Source organism: Simochromis diagramma, unplaced genomic scaffold (genome assembly GCF_900408965.1).
Source record: "Simochromis diagramma unplaced genomic scaffold, fSimDia1.1 OVJJ01000293.1, whole genome shotgun sequence".
Taxonomy (NCBI): Eukaryota; Metazoa; Chordata; class Actinopteri; order Cichliformes; family Cichlidae; genus Simochromis; species Simochromis diagramma.
Window position 1 is genome coordinate 22,493,325 of NW_024386801.1, and position 19,100 is coordinate 22,512,424.

The 19,100-nt window shown below is 38.8% G+C and overlaps 1 protein-coding gene and 1 long non-coding RNA gene across 3 annotated transcripts in view; one reads left to right on the plus strand and one right to left on the minus strand.

Moving 5' to 3' along the window:
• LOC120730295 overlaps window positions 1-12,842 on the minus strand; it is a 29,868-nt gene extending 17,026 nt beyond the window's left edge. Inside the window, exons 1-2 of the long non-coding RNA XR_005695080.1 lie at window positions 12,828-12,842; window positions 8,214-8,228 (exon numbers count right to left, since the gene is read on the minus strand). This is a non-coding gene — a long non-coding RNA (uncharacterized LOC120730295). The remainder of the gene's footprint in view (window positions 1-8,213; window positions 8,229-12,827) is intronic.
• LOC120730294 (metabotropic glutamate receptor 8-like) overlaps window positions 1-19,100 on the plus strand; it is a 130,598-nt gene that overhangs the window by 22,111 nt on the left and 89,387 nt on the right. The window lies entirely within an intron of this gene.

Consider the following 19,100-nt stretch of genomic DNA (forward strand, 5'->3'; position numbering starts at 1 on the left):
CAATTACAACCTGCAGGTGTGAAACTCCAATTTAGAGGGCTGTTCGGTAAATTGACATAACTTCAACACAGATGCAGAATAAGATGAACTACTGTTTGTAGTTGGATAATACATCACGTAAGCCACTTCTTTCTTATAGTCATTTCTTCCTGTTCAGTGAAATTATGGTTAAGCTTTTTAATTTTAATAAAATGGTGAAATTGTCTTTATTGAAAAGTGCAATGCTTTCTGCCAATACACTTGAATTGACTCATTTGTGACTTTGAATGAAACTAACTGATGTAGAAAATACTAAAATTTACAGTATACACACCCAACTTGCACCTTCTGTTTTTTTTTCTTAAGTTGTACTCAGCAGGACAAAATAAAAACAAAAATCCCCTGTCCAAAGATAATACAACAGAATGGCTGAATAAGAAAATAGCCAAGATGTTTCAGTGAAACTGAAATGAAACAACATTGTAATTTCCACAATGGTGTGAGAGGCTGCACAAGTCATACAGAAGACGACTGAAGTTACTTGGTTATTGTCGATAAAAGTGGTTCTACGAGCCAGTGTATTACATCATGTTATACTGTACATGTGCGGTTTTATTTAAATAGAACCTACTAAAGACCAGATATTTTTATGACTTCAAACATAAAATCTTAGAATTTAAAGAGGGTGAGCTGTTTTTTTCACAACAGAGGTTTTTTATTTAGCCAATTAATAATAATAATAATAATGATAATAATAATAATAATAATAATAATAATGATAATAATATTGATGATAATAATAATAATAATAATAATAATAATAATAATAATAATAATAATAATGATGATCAGCTAGTCCCAGATAGCTGAGTCACATTTCATTTTATTTTATTTTTTTCTTGATGGGGAAAAATAATAATGGAGAAAAATCAGCATAATAAAATAGTCATTCTATGCAGACCTGTTTCCTACCAACAGTCTATGCTGTAGATAGAAACCAATTTTGGTAAAAGGCAGAACGTGACAGGATGCTTCAGGAAGGACTGGGAAAAACTGGGACCCTATCATGTGATAATATTGCATCACTGCCTAGCTGGCTGTGTGAACTGAAGCATTACTAAAAGATAGAGGTAAAGTTCGCAGCTCTTGAATGGTGGATGGGAGCCCTACAGGCAACTGCTTACGCAACAGGAATAAGTGCGACTCCTCTTCTGTCTCCTCAAATTGTTATTTTAGATTTGGATCAAGACATGCTCAAGGAAGTGAAACCCCCTACAGTGAGTCACAACTGCAACTGGTTTGTTGACCACTGACCCACTCTTTATCATTCTTTCAACACTTTATTACTGCTTAGAGACAATCTAACCCAGTCTAAGTGAAGTGTGATGTCATTTGAAGTTTTGACTTATTGGTCATTTAATCTTAAATGGAATGACCCATAAGCTTGACCATCTGATTTGAATAAAAAAATTGTGGTCCAGATTTTGAACATATAAAATGAGTGTTTCAATGAGAGCTTCATATATCAAAGAAATGAAAACCTTTCAAGATATAATTTTTTGAAAAATGGTCTGTCAACCCACACATCTTTTGCATATTGAAATGGTTTGCTGTGTCTCCCACTGTCAAGAGGACATTCCAGGATTCAGACAGAGTTACTCTAGGAGGCCTGGAAACCTCTAGAAAGTCTTTAATTCTTCAGCAGAACCAGTATGTGTAGCTTTATGTGACAAAGTAACCTACAAAATAACCTCCAGCAGGTGGTCTGAATGTGTTTGACCAAACAATCAGAAACAAACTTCATGAGGGTGGCCTCTGAAGGTTGTAAAACAGCTAACTGATCATTTGCAGAGCAATGTCCTTTTTAAGTAGTATCAGTTGGGTATTAAAGGTACTGCATAGCACAACTTTCAGTCATGCAGGGATTAAAATAAGTATTGAACATGTCACCAGTTTTCTAAGTAAATATATTTCTAAAGGTGCTATTACAATCAAATTCTCACCAGATGACAACAACCACACTCATTCATCTTCATCAACCTGGTAGATGTTAGCAGATTTTTTGTCAAGAATATCTCTTTTCTATTTATCTATTTTCCATTCATCCTTCCTTCAATTATATGAAGCGTGCCAGTATCATATGCTGAAAAAATGAAAAATTACTGATAGATTTCAGCTTGTGTCATGCCTTCTCGTGCCTTTTTGCACTTCCTTTTCTTTATGTCTTCAATTACTTTTTCCCTATGTCATTTTTCATTATGACACATACCATATCAGAAAAGGTTGATTCTGTTCATCTGGACATAGCATTTTTAGTGGGAGAAACATTTCGTCACTCATCCAAGTGACTGAAAACTGAAGAAGTCAGGATTGAGTGATGAAACATCTCTCCCATTGAAAAGGCTTCATCAAGATGAACAGAATCAACCTTTTGGAATTTCCTTACCTGGATGATTGTGCATGCGTCAAGACACATAACATAATTTATGGATATGGTTTGACTGAAAGGGTTGTTACAAACATTGAGAATTTCATGTAAGCAGCAGTTGTAGACATATATCTGCTTACGAAATCGCTGACTTGTTCAATACTTATTTTACCCGCTGTATCCGTCTAATAAAATCCAGTTTGTTCATGTAAATGGGGAGTCTGCTTCACACACAAAGATTAATAATGGAGTTCGACAGGTTTCTGTGCTAGGACCAGTTCACTTTACATTATAGATGCTTCACCTAGGCAGTATCATTCGAATGCATAGCCTACATTTTCCTTGCTAGAAAGAAAGCCAGATAACAAACACCATTTAGTTAAAGTGCAGGAATGTCTTAACCTCCTAAGACCTGGCGTCCACATATGTGGACATCACATTTTGGGTTATTTAGACCAAAATACTCAATTTTGCTCTACATGAGCCTGATATCCTCTTACGAGGGCATTATACTGCTACTGTTCTATCAAAGTTTTAAACAAATATCCTCATATGTGGCTCTTATTTTTCTTAAAAACAAAAATAAGGTAAAAAAAAAAAATCTGGTAATTCATTACATTCATCGGGCCCCAACCAGCCCAAATATCAAAGAGAAATTAAAAATGCATGCTGTGGAAGAGTTCAGGTCTTAGGAGGTTAAAGACATAAAAACCTGGATGATCTCTAATCTCTAATCTTGAATTTAGTTTTATCTGAATTCAAATTAAACTAAATGTACTTGGCTCTATAAATCTTAGAAACAGTGTCTAACCAGATACTTGATCTGGACGGCATTAACTTGGCCTTTAGTAACACTGTTAGGAATCTTGGATTGTATTATTTTAGGGTCTTTACACTACAATAGAAAAAATGCCTTGAGGCAACTGTTGTTGTGATTTGGCAGTATATAAATAAAACTGAATTGAGTTGAATTTGCCTGAGGGCCCGACATCTTTTACTAGGCTCTGTGCTCACTGCCTGGGACAGTGAAGCTTGATTTGCATTTGCCATAGACTAACAGAACAACACTGGCGCACTGTGCTTTTCACAGATGAGAACAAATTTTCCCTGAGCACATGTGACAGGTGTGAATTCATCTGGAGATGCCACGAAGAATGATATCCTGCCTGTAACACAATTCAGCATGAACAGCCTGGGTTCCTGAGAGTATGCAGGCATATCTTGTCCAGATCATATCTGTCCAGATCTGGAAGGAGCCATCATCTGTCGTCTCGTTAGGAGCATGCCAAAAAAAACTATTGAGTTTTTCCATTTTTAATTGCTATAATAAAATTTTAGCTAAATGGACTAGCATGGTATATCATTTATTCATTTTGATTTTTAGAGTGTACTTGAATACAACCCTCTGTAGGCTGATAATTTTCATTTCCATCAAATAACATGGCATCCTTTCTAACACATTACTCAGTTCAGCATAAGTATCCAGGATGATTTTTTTCTTGCCATTGACATGCGTGTTTTCAAAGTGTTCCTTTAATTCTTTTAGCAGTGTAAGTTGAGTCAAAAAAAGGAACATGCAACTATTTCAATTAATGTCAAGTCTTAGCCTGGGCATTTACGCGTAGTTTGACTTTGAAATTGCTAAAATGCCTTCCAGTTAATTATTTCTTACTCTGGAGGTTTTCATTCAGCCTTATTTCCCCACTCCAGCACTTCTTTGCCTTTCTCACTCCCCTCCTGTCCATCTCAGAGAATTTCAATTAACATGACTCTTTTACCTCTCCTGTTGGAATTGAACATGAATTGTCTATAGACCTTCTGAATGTCAATGCAGCTGCAACTCATTCATAACCACCAACCAATCTATCGCCAATCTTTTCACTTCACCTTATAGATCTGCGCTGCAGGAGTGTATATGTTTCCAGTCTGTTGAGATATTGCTACACTGGATTCTATCACTGACATGTTTCTGTGTTGCCGGAAGTAATAAAACAAAGCAGCTCTGTCAATGTTGTATTTCCAAGGTTTTCCTAGGTTCCTAGGCACTTATCATTTTCCAGCTCGGCTGCAGGGGTTGCAAAGTGAATGTGGTGAATTTTCTACCTACTGAATGAACTGCAGTCACTCCTGGAAAATACAGTTGTCCCTTTCAATAGTGATACTACCTCCACTACGCTGTACCCTGTCATTATATACTTTAAAAATAAAGTTTAGTAATTTTAGTCATGTTGTAGATCAATCAGAGAAAGTTATATTTTCTGACATTTATTGACTGAAGATAGTGTATTTTCATCTGTTTAGATTTTATCTTAAAGTTTCATTTTTTTCTCAATCAAACTTCTTTAAACTATGTCCTTCAAGCGTCCACCCACTCAGCAGATGTTTTTTTTTTTTGGGGGAAGAGTCCGTGTGTTTTTCCATTGGATTTCTATAACTAAGTGATGATGAATCCATTATTTGCTTAAAAACTATTATTTGCCTTGAAAAACCCTTGACTTTGATGCTCTCCTTTAAGTGCTCTGAGTCACACAGAAGATGTGAATGTGTGTTTGACTTAAATGGTCTGCTACTAATCTTTTTTTCCCTCAATATCTGAAGTGCTCAGGTGCTCCTGTGCAGCTGTTTTTTGTGGCGATTGGTAATTTGTCATTCACTGTGCTACCTGATTTATCAGATAAGCTCAAGGGTTTGGTTCCACCCTTCCCATCACCACGGACATGTTTTAAAATGCATTGGTGATGCATGGCAAGTGTTGAGTCAGGGTTGGAAGTGACACTGATGAGATCAAACAGTAACAAGACATTTATTGGAACGCCGAGGGTTTTTATGCTTGAATAAGTCGGTCAAACGGGGAGGGATGGGCTGTCATCTTGGGAGACTCTGTCATAAATGGAGGAGCCATCTTCTTATTCTGTCTTTGTACACACTTCATGCTTCATTTGTGTTTCTGACACACTCCCATGCTCGTCTCTTCCTCTCTGCTGTTCGGCCGTCATGTCTGAATGTGTTAGTAGCTCTAACTGCTGTGGGAGAGGCTTTCCCTAGTCCACTCAGTGTTGCCAGTTGTACCTCAGCTATGGAACAGGAATGAGATTTTTTTTTGATTAACTGAGTAATTAATATGTCTAGAACATATCATAATTTATAGAAACATCCTAATTCAAGTTTCTAAAAGGCCTAGTTGATGTCTTAAAATGTCTCTCTGGCTAAATATAATTTGTTTACGATGATATGAAACCAAGAGAAGAAGCAAATCTTCTCCCAGCTACATTAAGTTACATCACGTTACATACATTAATTTTGATCAGCAACTTTTGTAGTTGGTTTTTAGCTCTTTTGGGTACTTTTTAAAAATATGTTTTATTTTACAGGACACTATACCGTATAGAGGCACTTTGTTTAGTCCCCTTATTTCCCAAGGGGTTGCCACAGTAAAGGGATCTTCATGTTTGCATTAGCACAACTTTCAAGTTTAACTCTTTGTAGTCATTGCACAGTTATATTTTATACAATAGTACAAAAAATGTTAGTATTGTCCCACATCGGTGATGACGACAGACAAATCACAATAAATCAATACCACTTATACAAAATAAAATATATACAATATGTGCAGAAGATAAAATATCCAGTATGTTCAGAGATGAAATGCACAGTACGTGCAGGTAAGAAAATGTATGTGCAAAAATAACATCAGGTATCAGCATTGACTAAGGCTATAGCCCTGCTGTAAAAGCTTTTCTGGGCCATGTTAATAACCTTTTGTAATGCGTTTGTGTGTGCCGTGGTGCAGCTCGAGAACCACGCAGAAATGCAATACGTCAGCACACTCTCAATTTAGCAGCGGAAGAAGATGGTCAGCAGCTCCCTCTTCAGGTTGATCCCCCTAAGGCTCCTCAGAAAGTGGAGACACTGCTGGGCCTTCACAACCTCAAGAGGTGTTTTGTTAGATACTCCTCCTTGGAAAAAACATCCCACTTATCCAAGCTTTGGACCAGTGCTTGAGAAGTACACTAGCTCATTACCCCTTGAGGCTGAGTTTTTGCCTCCTTCTAGAATCAAGCCAAAGAATGGATTTTTCATAAAAGAGGCAAATGTGGCACCACACAGGCACTAAGGAGGGCCACTAAGATAAGAAGCCACTAAGGTATAATGTCCTAATTACAATTCAATTTAAATATAGAGTAAGATAAAACATGACTATAATTCTGTAAATCAGGTAAGGAGACATTGTTAAAGAAGTACCCTACATCCCTTTATAATGTATTTAAAGCATCAGAAGGGGATGTGTCCTCTGCAAGAATATGAACGAACATCGATTAGCTGACCACATAAAGGTAGACGACAAAATAAACTGTGGTAGGGTGGTTTTTGGCTTTTGGGGCAGTGTCAGGAGAGGCTAACTAGCACAGCCATCATCTAGTAAAACTAAATGATCGGATCATGATCATCAATAATCATCAGAAGGCCTAGCATACATTTTCCCTGCTATGCAGATGACACACAGCTTTAACTGTCCATGAAGCCAGATAACACACACCAGAAATCTTACTATGGATGGCATTACTTTGGTCTCTAGTAACACTGTGAGGAACCTTGGAGTCATTTTTGACCAGGACATGTCCTTCAATGCACATATTAAACAAATATGTAAGACTGCTTTCTTCATCCTGTCTCAGAATGATGCTGAATTCATGCATTTATTACTTCTAGGCTTCTAAGATATTATTATCAGGATGTCCTAAAAACTCTCTGAAAAGCCTTCAGTTGAGCCAAATTGTTGCAGCAAGAGTCCTGACAGGGACTAGAACGAGAGAGCATATTTCTCCTATATCGGCTTCTCTTCATTCGCTCCCTGTTAAATCCAGAATTGAATTTAAAATCCTGTTCCTGACACATACAAGGTCTTGAATAATCAGGCCCCATCTTATCTTAATGATGGATATAGTACCATATCACCCATTAGAGAACTTCGTTTGCAGATTGCGGGTTTACTTGTGGTTCATTTAAAATATTTAATATTTAAAAGCAGAATGGGAGACAGAGCCTTCAGCTTTCTGGTTTCTGTGGAAACAGCTTCCAGTGTGGATTCAGGAGATAGACACCCTCTCTACTTTTACGATTAGAAACTTTCCTTTTTGCTAAAGCATATAGTTAGGGCTGGATTGCGTGACCCTGAATCCTCCCTTAGCTTCGTGGCCCGTATTCATCCCCTATCTAGACATTTAGTTGTATTAATTTGCTCATTTTTTTAGCACCACAGATAGCACTTCAGTCGGTTTTTATGACAAAATGCTGACTACATAAATACAGTTTATGGTCATTCATTCTGACCTTCTTCGTCATTCCATCATATCTTGATGTTAGCTGGGGGCGGGTTTGAGGCACAAGTCCCTGCTGTTTTCTTTCAGATGAAATGGGCCTCTTCCTGTGTGGGAGCTTCAAGAAATAGTGAGCATGTGTTAACACCTAAATCTGAAGTGAACAGCTGCAAGTTTGAATGCGCTACAGGACGTCAGGACTTATGTGCCTTTACTAAATATTACACTTTTGTTAAATTCCAAACCTGAACTGATACCCCCTCCTCCTCCACCCAATCCCCCCCAACCCGCCACTTCACTGTCTGAGTTTCTGACTTATTTCAAATGCTTGTGGAGAGGAAACACAATGTGCTTTGACAACAGAGACAAAACCTTTAACCTCCTAGGACCTGGCGTCCACATATGTGGACATCACATTTTGGGTTATTTAGACCAAAATACTTAACCTTTCTCTACAGGGGCCTAATATCCACTTACGAGGACACTATACTGCTACTGTTCTATCGAAATTTTAAATGAATATCCTCATATCTCATTTTTCTTAGAAACAAAATTTAGGTAAAAAAAAAAAAATCTGGTAATTCTTTGTTTTTACATTCATCAGGTCCCAATCAGACCAAATATGTCATGGTCCTGAGTCTGCCGACTCAGTGTTTTGTGTTTCTTTATGCTTTTGTTTATTCTGAGTATGTATTCTGTTATGATTTGCCATTTGTTAGGTTTCTGTTCTGTGCCTGCCCTGGTCCCACTGTGTTCTGTCTGTCTATGGTGTCACACTGTCTGCTTGTGAATCTGTCTGTTTAGTTCAGTGTCTTGTCTGGTTGTGTCTGAGTTTCCTGTTTTATTCTGAAGGTCCCCGTCTCATGTGAGTGTGTTCAGGTTACGTTTCCCCTGTCCCGTCAGCTCTGATTTCTCCCAGGTGTGTTGCCCTCCTGTCTCTCATCCCCCGATTACTGGTGTGTGTATTTAAGCCCTGTGTGTACTCCTGCTTGTTGCCGGTTTGTCTGTGTTCCACGGTGTTCAGTTCCGCTCTCTGCGGCACCCCGTTTCTTATGCTCTCAGGTTTGTTGTTTAGTTCTCCCAGTTTAGGTTTCTCCAGTCATCTGTCATTCCTCACTGCCTGTTCTGTCACTGCCACTTCTGTAAATAAACATCACGCTCATCACCAGTCAACTGCCTGTATTTTGGGTCCTTTTCCTCCTTCACCACATGGCTCGCCCCGGCAGCCGTGACAAAATATCAAAGAGAAATTAATAATGCATGCCATGGAAGAGTTCGGGTCTTAGGAGGTTAACTGTATTTTTTTCAAGCAACCAAACAATTCACTACACACCCCACTGTGCTTCTAGCTTTCAGCTAAAGCTCTCTCTCTCTCACTCTCTCTTGCTCCGTGTGTGTAGAAAAGGCTATTACCAAGCCAGATCCATCTGTGATGGTTTAATCACTATGTTTATTCACCCTTTTTGCCCCAGATTCTATTTTCACATTCCTCATGTTAATATTGCTCTCTCTATATCTCTGCCAGTTTTTTATGTCAGAAGTCACAATTCGCACCGAGAGGATTAACTGGACAATGTCTCAGTGTTTACACTGATGTGAAACATTAATCTTCATTTTTGCGGGAATACTTGGAGCATAAAGATAATATGCTATAATAATAAAGATAGTTCTTGAAGAACATGCAGTCTTTACAGGGTTATCTGGAATTTTCAAGGTTGTGAAATTATTTGATATCTATTTTAAAAAACCTAAGGAGTCACGAAAGACGTAGTTTTTGAACGGTTCTGCATTCAGGAAAAGAACCGTGAAAAATCATGCCATAATACAATTTATGTTGTGTTGTTCAACTTAGATCTGTATGTTTGTGTTGACCATTTATAGTAAGCTAAATCTTTTATCATTGATCCGTTCTGTCTCACCAGCAAAGACTATGCTACTTTTGCTTCATGCTTTATGTGGGATAAAATCCTGTGTCTCTCTCCCTCTTTTTATCAGTAACAGTGACTGTGCAGAAGGACTAATGAGATCTGCACCTACCAGCTCTGCTGTTCCATCAGTATTATAAAAGAGAGCACATTAGTTAAAAACAAAACAAGATAGTGAAACAGTAATAATAATATTTGGTCTTTTATCGACGTTTTATTTTTATTTTATTCTTGTGCTTTTGTTGAGCTTACAGGTCAGAGGGTAGAGAGATTTGTCTAAAGCATTGAAGTTGAAGGTGCTGTAAGAAAACCGCTACAATATATAACAATAGATTTCCTCAAGCTAGTTGTCAAGCTCAGTTTTGTTGTGTTCCTGTTGTACCTCCAAATCTTCCTTTCAGATTTGTGTAAACTTATAATTTTCATATATGCGTGCGTGTCGTGAGTTGGCAGCACAGTCAGTCAGACTGTTATTGAAATAAAATATAATTGAATGTGAACACAAAGACATTTTCAATCAATTCTTCTATTTTTCTAGACCTCCTTTTATAGAAGTAGAATTAAAAAGCTGGCTTACTTTTAATGCTGAATGTGTCACTGGTCACACAGCTATGTGTGTAATGGACTAAGTTACTCCACACATGCATCCTGATGTTCCCAGCTGCAGGCTTCAGATGGGATGCTGGGTCAACACAAAGATGTGTTGCATTAGTTCTCTCAAAGCCTTAGGATAATGATGTCACAGCATGCCGTTGCTAACATTGTTGATTCAGATTATCATCAAATGTTTCTTCAGATTCATCTCCTCACCTCCCGCCACAGCAGCCCAGTGTAGCCATGACGTTTTTGGGTTAAGCTGTGGGAGGGCGGTGCTCACTGCCTGCCATAGGATGTGATCCCTACTGACACGTGTGTGGTGACACACAGCCAATGTTCAACCATCAAACTGAGCTACAGTATATGACTGGACAAAACTGCTTACTGCTTTCACTTGACAACAGTTTGCAGCTTTTTTGTATCTGAAAACATCAAATTTCAGGAGTCAGACAGACATATTTGAAATAAAACCAATAGTCAGCAGTAAAGTAAACAAAAACTGCAAAGTCCTTTATCCAAACCAAATACATAGAAAATCTTCAAGTTTATTTTTTTGTTCTCTTGGATAGAAAACTCAGTAATTTTGTGTTTGGAGGTGAAAACAAACAATTTGAAGATGTCATGTTGGCCAAAAAAAATCACTGACCATGCTTTATATAGTCTAGAAATCCTTTGAGAAACTGGTCCCCACAAGTGATAAAAATCTTATGTCCTGTATAACTAATAATAACGGGTTTCTGTACTAATCAGACCCAGCTTTCCTGACACGCTTTTCTTTTCTTACTTGTCAATTTGTCTTTACAAAAAGAACTTTTGTCAAGTTTCTTTCGAGAATGTGAAGAGTGAGGAGTGAGAACTTGTAGCAATCAAGCTAGCTGTTATCTCTTCTTTTTATGAAAATATTGGTGATGAGAATTAACTCCTGATATGTTATTTGTCACATCATCTTCTGCAGCCTTTTCCTTAGCACTGATACAGTACTTGTTGGTCCTGACAGTTTCTTAGTACTGATTAGTATACCAACCCTGACTCTCCAGCTCACCCTGTCTGTTTCCATCCTCAGGGCAAATCCTCCTGCTTCACTCCAGATCAGCAGAAAACCTGCTTCCTGTCATCACACTGTTATTGTCAGGGAGAAATAAACTGAAAGTACAAACAGCTCATATTCATGGTGTTGTTGTTTTTTTTTTAAAATCATGCTGATATGATAAAAAGAAAACAATGCTCCTGTCAAATGTCAAATGGAGCAGTAAATATTGCTGTAGCTGGCTTAAATCTTGATATTTACTTATTCATTTTAAAGGGACAGTGCATATTAATGAGCATATGTAAATGTCCGTGGCAGGTCAGAAAAAAACTATGAATAAGAAAATACACATCATGAGACAATGTAGAACAATTTAATCCAGACAGCAAATAAATCAAATTACAACATCAACTCCCTCAAGTAAAACAGTAGTGTATATAAGAAATCATAGAGTAGAGAAACACTCTAAAATTGAGTCAGTTGAAATGAATGATTTTAGATATGTTAATAACATGATTCTTAAGTACATGGAAATATGTCAAAAGACACGATTTCTATAAATTTATGGAAAGGTTTGCTGAATAAATGACTAAAACAGAAATGCCTTGTTTCAGAGCCAACAGCAATAGAATATGATAGAAAAGAATAGCCCTTTATTGTCATTGTACATTTACAACAAAATCATGGGTTCTCCATGCTAACTCTGCAGGAATAAAATATAAATAGTAAGACAGCAGGAATAAATAACAAACAGAAGAAATATATACAGTTAGGAGGAATATATACAAAACAAGAGAAAGGCACACATTGGAGCGCAAAGCGCTTGGAAGCAGTGCAAAAGGATTTGGTCTCAGTCCATGTGTCTGAGTGATGAGAGTTACTTAGACCATGGCTCAGATTGGTGAGGTGAGTGGGCAGGGGTGAGGTGTGGGGGAATAATGATTGTTAAGAGTCCGAATGGTCTAGGGGAAGAAGCTGTTTGTGAGTCTGGAGGTGTGGGACCTGATTGACCTGAGGCGTTGACCACAGGGCAGTAGATCAAACAGGTGGTAGGCGGGGTGCAAGGTGTCACCTGTGATGGCCCTGGTTTCCCTGAGACAGGAGGAGCTGGTAATAGTGTCCAGGGGTGACAGATTGCAGCCAATAACTTTTTGGTCTGTGTTAATTACCCTCTGCGCAGCCTTCCTCAGTAGTGGCCCTTGTGATCAACTTACATGGGGCTGAAATGAAAAACACCTCAAAAATCAAAGTGAAAAAATGAGGGCAGAATAGTCTATTTTCCCAAAATTTCATAGCAGTAACTCAAAATGGTTTGCAGTAGTTTGTATTATCTACAAGGAGTCTCCTCCCAGATCGGAACTTCTGGACAATCTGGCGTGTTACCTGGCGGTGTTGGATGTTCCAAAACATAATATGCTAGTGGTGCTCTGTTGGATTTAGGTCAGGAAAGCATGTGGGCCAGTCAGTGGTAACAGTTTCCTTATCCTTCAAAAACTGCTTACTGGATAAGGTTGGGCATTGTTGCACACCAGGAGCAACTAAAGATCCACTGCACAAGCTTAGAGTTTGATGATGGGTCCAGGATTTCATTCTGACCCCTCATGGCATTCAGGGTGCTGTTGCCTTGCCTGTAGAGGTATGTGCATCCTTCCAGGGATATGCATCCCTAGCCCATGACTGGCCCACAACCAAACCGGTCATGTTAAACAATGTTTTAAGCAGCTTAACATCTTCCGTGGCTTTTCCAGTTTCCACTTCACTTCTCTCTCATTTATTCAGGTTAAACCTACTTGCCTGCCTGACCCTGCTCTTAAAACCACAGGATGCCAGTTATGGTATTCAATAGCACTAGAGGGCACTGGCCCCTGAGGCCACCCTCTTGAAGCCCTGACCAGCTCTCCTAGAGTAACTGCCTGTCTCCCATGCATTTCAGATCATGCTGAGATACAAAGCAAAGCTTCTGGCAATGACATGTGTTGATGTACCATTCTGTACAGTCTAGGTATGCCTCAAGCTACCAGCAGGGACTCTGACCTGTAGTCAAATGCAAAAGAGAAAAGATGAGGAGGGAAAAATGTCCCTGGCCTCTACGTTTGAAACTATTCCTGTTTTGTTGTTTGTGTCATTGTTGCTCGTCAAGTGTACCTGTTGTTAATTTCATTAACAACAAAGCAGCTGAAACTGATTAACACCCCACTTGGCTTAATTAACCTGAATAATAATTCAGAAGTTTAATTGATTTGATGCCATACTCTGATTTAAAAAGTGCTCCTTTGATTCTTTCTCTCTGTCTAAAGTGAAATCATCAGTTTAACAAAAACCTGACAGCCTCTGAAGGTAGATTATCTTTAACTGCTTTGCAGCTTCTGATCGTAAGATTTGTGACATTTGTCATGAATTCTATTTTCTCTACTTCACATTCTATTCACATTCTATTTTCACTGCTTCATAGTGGTAAAAGAAGCAGCAGCTACTTAGTTTCCATTTTATAGTTCATATCATTTTGGGTTTCTGTCACACATTTCACGGTTTCATTGCTGTCTAGCCAGCAGTTGCCAAGTGTTTGCTGACAAGTTGACGTCTTCCATTTGACCCTGACAGTGTTAGGGGGTTATTGACAGACTTCTAGCCCTGTCTTCCTGGGGTCTAAGATAAACTCACAACTGACAGGGAAGAAACAAAACAACAAACAGGGCTGATTGTACAGCACTAATAAGTATGGAAGCCCGTTTCCACCACTAAAAAAAAAAAGTATCCATAACTCGAAATTTCGACTTATTAACTCGAAATTTCAAGAAAATTAGCTCGAAATTTTGACTTACTTTTTGCAAACATTTTTGAGTTAATAACTCGAAATTTCGAGTTAGCGCCGCCAATCAGTAATCTACATGAATGATGTCATTTCCTTGTTACCCGGAAGCTGAAGCCCTCAGCTACAAATGCTACAGCTAAGCTACCAGTATTACAGCCAGTCATGAATGCACAAATTGCTGATTATTTTCAGCGTGGCTTCACAAATGATGAAATCCTTGTGTTATTAGCTGAATTACATGGCTTTACTATCAGCAAACGTACTCTTGCGATCCGGTTTTGAGTGCGCATTCCATGTAGATTACTGATTGGCAGAGCTAACTCGAACTTAAAATTTTGAGAATAGTAACTCGAAATTTCCAATTAATAAGTCGAAATTTCAAGTTAATAAGTCAAAATTTTGAGAACGATGACTCGAAATTTTGAGTTACAGATACTTTTTTTTTTTAAGTGGTGGAAATAGGTTTCCATAAATAAGGATAAACACACAAAGACAAAAACCAAATACTAAATACAATTAAAAACCAAAAGATACTACACAGATCATGATAGATTTAGGCATGATACAAAAAACAACAATGTGCACTTTGTGATGATTTGCAATTTTTTTTTTCAAGTAAACACAGCCAGTGCTTTAAAAAAGCAGAAAAACAATGCAAATATTGAATTCAGTTGATGAAGATGAAAAGCAAATTGGTACACTAGTTTAAAACCCACCCTGTGCTTTTCACATGCCAGTTTAGCTCACAGGGTTAAGCAGATGAATCTTATGCTGCAAGGCTTATACAGAGGCCTGTGTTTAAATCGGCCCTGAGGCCATTCACTGTGTGTTTCCCCCCAGCTTTCATGTCTTCTCTCCACTGTCCTAACAAAAACAAACCCAAAAGACTAAAAAACCCCATAATATATTTTAAAAATTGTGCTGTTGAACGTTTTGTTGACGTGCTCTTTGCTGGTATTTAAATATAACCTCTGAACTTTGATAAGAATTACCTTTTATGACTCACTGTATTTGTAGTGATTTGGCAGCTTCATTCTGTAAATTATTCTACTTCAGTAGTGTGAAGCACTGTGTCGTGTTCAATTCAAACCTTTTTTTATAGCTACAACAGTGTGCAGTTGGTCAGGTCAGCTTAGTGGGTATGTGAAACATTATTTCTAAAGAAATAAAGTCATTCGACATAAAATAGGGTTTGAGATGAAAGTGCCATGTAGATTTAATATCTATGTATGTACCTCTTCTCTTCTTCCTCTGCATAAGTTTACCGACACACCACAGTACTAGTTTGTGTTTTGACTGGTGTTAGCATGCCTCTCACTTTTATTCACACTTTCAATTCATTAATTATTCCTCAGAATTTAAAATATGGTCCGAGAGTCACATACACCAGCATTTAAATCATTTTGTTGTCATTACATTGTTGTGTTGTATTTATTAGCTTGTCTGTACATTACTTTCGTTAATGCCATTGTGGAGATAAAAAAAAAAGTGTGTATGTTTTTTAGCATTTATCAGAGTTGCTGAAGTTAACTCTACCAACAGGTATTTCATTGCAGTGACAGAGAGAGCCCTTAAATTCATGCCTCTTACATAACAATAATGATGATTGAGTGTGTGCATTGTGCAGACAAAGGTGTGCAGAAACACTTTGAACCAGGCCACAGTTTTACTGCAGCCAAGAGAAGATATATTCTGAAGGTCTCAAATTTGGTTTTGCAAACTAGTTGTATGTATAAATTCAATTTCTAGGACACAGGAATTGGCCACGAGTATTCATGAATGTGTAATACTATAGTGGCAGCAAATAATAATTAAACACACAGAAACTGTAATTCTAGTCTTGGTAAAGTTTCTTCACCCGATCATCTGGATATACTGTAGGACAGCATCAGTTGATTTTTTGTCCCATTGAATCCCCCCTGATTTTTATAAAGTAATGGGAGATAGAGAACCAACCTCAAAGGGCCCCTGTGGAGCAGAAACTCCAGTTTCAGAAAGATATCAAGTTGGCCAAAAACAATTGGCAGGACAGAAGGTATGTCAGAAATCCTGTTAAACTGGGGTGTTTTAGATCAGATGGAGACCGGCTGCAGAAACATGGAGACTTTGTAAAGTGTGAACCTGGTCAGACTGGAAGCTAACTTGGAATTTAAATCTGTTGTGTGAGAACATAATGTCCCTCTCATAGTTTGTCGCTTGGTGGAAATATCATCAGTGGATTTAGAAATGTAGGAAAAATAGTACAACAAAATATTTTTGTGTGTTGGGAGAAAAAAAAGCAAATTCTGATTTAAATGGGAAAAAAGTAAATGGGTGTTTTAGTAAAAGTTTCTTAGTATATCCTCTTCACTTTAAGAAATAAAAAGCCTAACAGCTACACTTAACATTTCCTTGCTTCATTCTAAAAGGTGGTAATTTTCTTCTTCACCCCCATCAAATCCTCCAAACCTGCTGAAATTCTGCACTTACCCATACGTAATGAGCTGCAGCTCTCGCCTCCACAGTCACCCCTAAAAACCCAGCAATTAAACCTGTCTGCCTATTGTTATTTCAAGAATGGTTAGTAATTAGCTGTGTTGAGCCAAGCTCTCAGAGGAACTGCATGTTTCCTCTGCCGAAAGAACCTTACCTCATTGCTAAAGATATAACGCTGAACACAGTAGAAACCAAAATCCTGTCTGTGTCCAGCTGTGTGTGGGGTGGTTCAAAAAGTAGCCTTATGATTGTTTGAGAATAACAGTTGTACCCCGCCTTGATATTTAAAACAAACAAAAGTTTTAAAATGGTTTTAACACACACGCACACACGCGCACACACTCACACACACAGTGCCTTGTCTTTGTAACCAAGGGGGGTTTTATGAGGGGAGGTGCTTGTGCTGTGATGTGTACTGTAACTGTCATGTCAATAAAAAGGCTACGAGGACAGCTACTCTTTGAAGGATTTGGGCTAGAGACAGGTGATGAGCATTATGCTCCACCGCCTGGTTCTGACCAAGGCTTCCCTCGTTAGCGAGTTAAAAGACTGGTTGAAGATGTTCTATTATGTCTTGTGTTCTTCATGAGGAATAAGTCTCTATACTAGTGGGGCATGTGGAAACACAGACCCAACAAGTTCTTCTGTGCTGTCTTTCAGTCCAGCTTTGTCCAGCCAGTGGTATAATTTCTGGATGACAGCCACTTCTTCCCTCTGCCGGTGGTACATACAGTGCATATTCCATGATGGTTCTTCTCCTTGCTCCTCTTCTTTCTTGGGTTTCTGCTGCCTGAGGTATTCACTAAGAATGCGATCGGCTGTAGCCATCTTCCTCCATGCATGATTTTGGACTAAAATACCCCCTTAAAACAGTTACCCTGCAAATTGAAATCTGGATTGACAGTTTCATCTCACTGTTTTTATAACTGGATATTTACCACATGGCCCCCAATGTTGTCCATAAATGTGACAAAGTGATGGTAAATAGTAAATGGATTGGTTCTTATACAGCGCTTTTCTATGCTAAGCACTCAAAGTGCTTTACACAACTTGCCTCATTCACCCATTCACACCAGAACTTTTTTACTATGCTGTTTCTAAGTACTTTCTGTCTAACAATCACATGCATTCATACTCTGGTGGATGTATCCGAGAGCAACATTTTTTCCATTCTGTCTATTTTTACACCACTCTGATCAAGGTATGTATGACATTTAAAATATGAAGTATTCAAAGTATGAAGAGTCAATTTACTTATTCCAACAAGCTTTTAGGTCTTTGATTATGAACACTATGTCCAACCGTAAAATGTCTTCTGTTTGGCTTTTCAAGTTCAGTTTTAACCTCCTAAGACCCAAATTCTTGTACGGCATGCATTTTTAATTTCTCTTTGATATTTGGGCATATTGCGGCCCGATGAATGTAAAAACAAAGAATTACCAGATTTTTTTTTTACCTTATTTTTGTTTTTAAGAAAAACAAGAGCCATATAAGGATATTCATTTAAAATTTTGATAGAACAGTAGCAGTATAATGTCCTCGTAAGTGGATATCAGGCCCTTGTAGGGCAAAATTGAGTATTTTGGTCTAAATAACGCAACATGTGATGTCCACATATGTGGACGCCAGGTCCTAGGAGAATAAACCATGCAATATGGATATTCTCACTGCCAGCATCAAAGCCAACATGATACAGGAGTCCAAAGAGAATGGATATGAATATGGAATAGTTGCATAGCAATTGATGCTCTGTTGTATGTGCAACACCTGAGGTACGAAAAATACAGTAACTATAGCCACCGATTGTTCCATGAAACACAAGTCTCCATGAATTTAACTTGTGTCAGTATTGTAGCGGGTCAGGGCTGTTCGGGGTTTTGTTTTGACAGTTATGTTTTGTTGTTCTGTTGCCATGGTTACAGGTGACGCTCTCTCTGCGACTGTGTGTTTCTGGGTGAGAGAGCACCTTTTTTTGTTGTTGTTGTGGTGTGCTTGTCTGCCTGTGTTAATAAACGGCTGTGCTCCCTGGCTAGCTCACGGGAAGCAAGACCAAACGATACCTCCGTCTCCTCCTTGTCTGAGCTCGCCACATTGGTGTCAGAAGTGAGATTGCTCACCCTCGCCGTAATGGAGAGAGACATTCGGAGGCTGGAGCAAGCCGTCGAGGAGAGCATTCGCTGCTTGGGAAGCTGGCGATTGAAGAGAGAGGAAGCGAGCGGCCATGTAAGTCCCCCGACGGGTCCCGACGGCGCAAGCGCACCGCGGCGGCGGCCCGTCGCAACAGACGCTAGGGCAATGCTTCATGGGCTACCTCTGTCGACCCACACGCCAAGCCCCCAACCGCGAGCAGTTATGCCTACCACACCAGCTAAGGTACCGAAATACAACGGGCTAACCCCGCTAGAGCCCTACCTCTCACAAGTCCGGCTAGCTGCGAGGCATAGTGGCTGGAGCAACGAAGAGGCTGCCACACACCTAGCACTAGCATTGGAAAGAGATGCACTGCAGGTACTCCTTGACCTAGCCCCGGCAGAGC